This window comes from Meleagris gallopavo, chromosome 7 (genome assembly GCF_000146605.3).
Source record: "Meleagris gallopavo isolate NT-WF06-2002-E0010 breed Aviagen turkey brand Nicholas breeding stock chromosome 7, Turkey_5.1, whole genome shotgun sequence".
NCBI lineage: Eukaryota > Metazoa > Chordata > Aves > Galliformes > Phasianidae > Meleagris > Meleagris gallopavo.
In genome coordinates this window covers 5,874,722-5,879,928 of record NC_015017.2, presented here as the reverse complement: position 1 = coordinate 5,879,928, position 5,207 = coordinate 5,874,722, and the positions used below count along the sequence as shown (strand labels likewise).

Here is a 5,207-nt window from a genome sequence, read left to right as displayed (position 1 = left end):
GAGTCAAGGGAGCGGTCAGTGAAATCATAGGGGAAGGTAGAATTTGCATTTCTCAAGTAAAGAAATAGGGAGAGAAGACTGTCAATAGACACAGTGGGTGTGCAGAAAGAAAAGATAAAACTCAAAATCATTTCTTCAATTCTTTCCTCTTTATCTCTGAAAAACACAAATTGTAGAAGTGTGAGTGAACACCCACTGTCTGAGGTCGGTACAGAACTAGAGGATTTATTTTTATTTTAGAACTTAATATTCTTTGCGTAATTATTCATTAGCTCGACAGGCCTCTTCAAAATGAAGAGACATCTGTTTTGTCAGAATGTTTAAGCTTATAAATCCTGTTAGCTGAAAATATCTTTCATTTTTATCATCTAGTCAAAATCTTCATGAGCTAGACAAAAGCTACCAACTACAGAAGGCTTATTCCCAAACCGTGGCAGACTCCGTGCTGCTGCTTTGCTTTCATCCGTTTTGTTGTGAACACCATTGATTGTAAAGTTTAGGATCCAGAAGGAAAAAAAAAAAATAGAAAATGTTGCAAACTTTTCCTTCAACAACAACAACAAAAACCCAGTTCTTTCCATACAGCAGTATTGAATTTTTTTTCCCCCTCTGCCTTCCAGCTGCTATAAAACTTAAGTAAATAATATTCTTTAGGGAAACAACAACACTGAGTGAAGTAAAATCTGCACACCAAGTGTTTCACTCAAATCCCATGTGAGCAGTACAGACTGCAGTGCTGTCGTCTTTCCCTCTTAAAGCTGTGTGTATTTTCTTTAGCTCCAAACCAACCTTTTTCCATGACCTCGTAACCAAAGAAACAATAATTCTTACTACAAAAATTCTCTTTTAAAATGACTGTCTTATCTTTACTGAATTATGTCACATCTTGCATTTTGCACGTTAGGGCCATTCCGTTCATCATAGACAATCATCAAGTTCTTCATGCTATCACTCAAATGATTTTCTATCCTAAAATTTCATAACAAAGAACAGTCTCAAGGCAGACGTTCAAGAGCTGTGTTAACCAACTAATTCTTCACTTACCTGGACAGTTGCACATTCTCCATTGTAAATGCTTCCTTACTCCTTAGCCATTTAATCAACCTGTTTTTGTCATCTTATTCATCAGTTTGCTATGCACTTTAACTGTTTATGATCTTTTCTCTCTGGTCACCAGCTTTAGGACCCAAGGGAATAATATAGAACTGGATCAGGAGATGTTCAGGGTGGGTATTAAAAAAAGGTACTTCAGCAGAAGTCAGTGGGCATGGCCCCAAGGCTGTCCTAAACAAGTTCATTGAAATGCTTATGTTTTCAGAGACTCAATGCATGTGACTTATTAGTCCTGTTGGGTTTTTTAGTCAGGTGTTTTGAACCTGATGTAATCTTCATGTGTTTCCATGAGAAATGAATCATCTGCATTCAACAAACCTATTGACTTTGTTGTACCAGGCCTGTTTTTCCATCGGAGTTATTTCACAGGTAACATGTCAACAGACATCTGACTCCTCAAATACGTTTTATACTAATGTTTTACTGTTTTTTCTTTTTAAGTATGTCGAACAACTTTTATGACCAAGTTATTTCAGCTAGCAAAGGCATATGCTACAAAGTAGAGTATATAATACAATTATAAACATGAAGTAAAAGAAGCAGCTACAGGAAGGTTAAAAAAAGAAAAAAATTAAAACAGTTATTACAGTGGTTAGGAGACAGGGAGAAAAAGACTCCTACTGGTTGGTTGGTTAATTTCAATAAAAAAGAAAAACTACGACCATGCTTGCAACTGTCTAAATATTTGTTCAGTTATTTATACGATTATGAAAAATAAGTGCTTTTAATCTGTTTCTTTTCCCTAGAGGTATCCTCTTCAAATAAGATTGTGGAATGAAATATCAGTTCCTATTGACAGCTCTCATTTATTCATCATATGCGTGATGAGCATCATATGCACAATGAAGGAAAGCCTGTGGAACAGAGTCTGTTACCTGAGCTCGAAGGTGATTCTGAATCTGTTTTGAATGTGGATTATCAATCTGGTTAAAAAAAAAATAAAAATTCTTCTGTAACAAGTACCTTTTACTGTTGGAATTTAAGGTATGCACGGAAACTTCATCTAATAAGCAGTTCTCTTCAGGCCTTGTTCAATCTCTTTAGGTTCCTGTGGACCCTCTTTTCCAACCTGTCCGCACCCCTTTGGATAACATCCCTTCTTTCTGTTATATCTACTACACATGATTTTCATAACTTCTTCATCTTGCTGTTTCATTGGATTCTTCCTTTTGCTTTCAACGTGGCATACTGTAGGGTATCTGAGCAGTCAAAATGTGTGACTGTACACAGTTGTGCAAATAAATGCAGAAGTGATGCATTCCTCCTGTATTTACAATCAGTGAATGTTACAGTGAATAAAAACAAGCAGGAATATTTGCAGCAATAGCAAAATTTAAGCAAACGCGTAGAGAATAACTTTCATTCTAAGTATGATTTAAAATTTTATGTGACGTTTATACAGCCAGGACATAAGTTATGGAAATATTTTTGGTCTTCAATGCTCTGTTTGGTTCAATGACGTGACTTGATTTGAACAGAACGTCTCTTAAATAGTGGGGATGCTCCACTCTTTCATTATCCACTCTTTCATTATAATTCCTCCATCGTCCTGAAGATGGAAATGTTGCTTTATGCAAAGACTTTCATCTTATGAATCTGATCTTTGTAAGCTTTTGTTCAGTACTGAAAGATCATAATCAAGTGCATGTGGTTACTCTTCGAGATCTGTTACAATTTTGTCAGTTTACTCAACTGTAATGCACAGTATGTGTGAACTTAGTTGGCTGTTCCTCTTATAAAGGGATATTTGAACTTATATATCGCAAAAGAACATTGCAAACAGATGGTAGTCATATTGCATATTATGAACTTCTGTGTATCATTATTAAATGGCTGTAAATGCCACACAGTGTTAGTGCGTGTGATGCAACTATCTTGTGTGTGAATACATAAACATCTACATATATATATGTATATATATATATTACAGTGATACCCAATTTGCTTAGCAGAGAATTTCTTTGTGTGTTTCCCTGTGGGTGGGCAGGCAGGGACATGGGTTGTAGCCTCTGTGGTTACTTGGGTTTGTTGACACTCAACATGCAGTAAGATTTTTGGGTATGCGAAGCATTTATGAAAAATGAGACCTGCAGTATCTCAGATGAATACATGGAAATCTAAGGTGGAAGAAAATTATAGGTCTTTTAATCTTTATTTGGAACTTAGGAAACAATTTGAATTGGTTATTTTTAGTTTAGTTCTTGTTGAAATTGTTGCACAGTGGCAGCATACTTTTGGGAGAAGCCTGGCGAGTACCGTCTTGTGTTGGAATAGCTCTCCTGCTAACAGCAGGTCTATGTATCCTACAAAATTATCAGCAAAAAATCTCAGTTGTTAAACAAATCTGGCTGCAGTTCATTTGCTTTGGTCTTACTGAAACTGCTGCTGCGCGTGGACAAAGAGCTACAAAATGGTGTTTTGTAAAAATTCACTTAAATAATTTTAATCTAATAGTATTCGAAATCTGCCCTTCAAAGGAGAGAAAAAAAATATCAATAAACGCAAGAAATTGTAACTGGGAAAGCTGTGAAGAAGAGATGATTTTGTAAGAATTGTACAACTACCTATGGGAGTGTTAGACACATCGAACCTGGTTTTCTTGTAACCTTTGTGTTAGAGGAATTATTGAGGTTGAATCCTGCAGAGGTTCCTGGACTAAACAGAATTACTTGAAAGAGCAGTTATGATGGAGGCAAGTGCCAGGTTTGTCCCTGCTTTAGAAAAGGAACCCAAGGTGGTCTTGTGGATGGCTAGAAACATGCTGTGTAACTTTGCTAAAGCAAGTGGATGTATATATATAATATAAATTTTTTTAGATGAATGTGTGTATCCTACTGGATTTTGTGCACTAAATACTAATGCTACAGATTAAATGAGTATTTTTTCCTTTATTCAGTTGCTTTTATTTAGCAACTTTTAGTACAAGTTCTGCATGACTGAATTTAGTAGCAACTGGAATGAGTTTCAGAACAGCTTGCTGTAATTGGATACTGAAAAAGCTTGAGAATGTTGTGATGAGTGGTTGGTTTTGTACGTTCTGTCCTTTGGTTGGTAGTGACAAAGTCCTTTCAAAATTTGCAGCTGTATGTGTGCAGCTGCTCCAGAGTGAGCTGAGGTGGGCTTGGGCTTGGGCTGTGGATCATGGCATACATGTGCTGCCAGTTTTTTATTATGGCCTCCTACAGGTTCGATAGGACTCAGCTTTCAGGCCTTCTCATCTGCAAATGAACTTTGCGTGTAAAATAATAGAAGCAGGATGTATTGTACCAATGCTAGTACACTATCCTGCTTCTCCATTTCAGTGAGTACAAAGCTGGTAGTTGAAAGTATCTTAGATACAATAGATCTACTGGACCACGAGCTGTTCACTTGCTGATATAGTAGATGATGTTTTCATGCTAGGAAAAGAATTCATGTCTTGAATCATAGATGAAAAAACAAACAAACACAAAAAAAAACCCACCTTCCATTAAGTTCACAATATTCAACTTTATATTTGCTCTTAGGGTTGGACTATTGGTCTGTTGTCTGGTACCATCAGTCATATGGCAACAAAATTGGACAGAGTAGTGGTGGGAAAGTTCAACCTCCACTACCAACGTCTGCCTCTGATATCGTGGGCCAACAGAATAAAATAAGAAACATGACTTTGGGAGCAGACTTCATATATCCGTGGTGAACTCTAGATGTATTAAACCTAGAATAGTCACTGGCTGAGTCTGTTGAATGTGCAAATGGAGATTTAAAATTTGTTTCCTACTCTGTTGTGTAGAAGGTATATTTTGTAAAATTAGTTCTTCATCTGAAAAATAAAAAACACTCATCCACTGATGAAAACGTGCTAAAATTAAGTTTAAATGCGAAGTTGTTGGCTTGAGAACTGGGAAGAAATAACCTTCATATGGTCCTTCTGAGAACTGTCTTTTTGTAGATGGCACAAATGCTTTACTTGGAGATGCTTGCCATGAGCAGTCATCTACATTATTTCTTAAGTGAGGCACCTTATGACACCATCAGTGAAATATTTATAATTATTCTAGAGGTTTCTATTTCAGCAATAATTATTTGGAACTATTACTTAAAATACTGCTTTC

The 5,207-nt window shown here is 36.3% G+C and overlaps 1 long non-coding RNA gene across 1 annotated transcript; it reads left to right on the top strand.

The window, feature by feature from the left end:
• The first annotated feature begins 1,175 nt into the window (after nt 1-1,175).
• On the top strand, nt 1,176-2,030 carry LOC116216853. Its single transcript, XR_004160401.1, has 3 exons — nt 1,176-1,226; nt 1,362-1,482; nt 1,860-2,030. It is a non-coding gene; the product is annotated as an uncharacterized LOC116216853 (long non-coding RNA).
• The last annotated feature ends 3,177 nt before the right edge of the window (nt 2,031-5,207 follow it).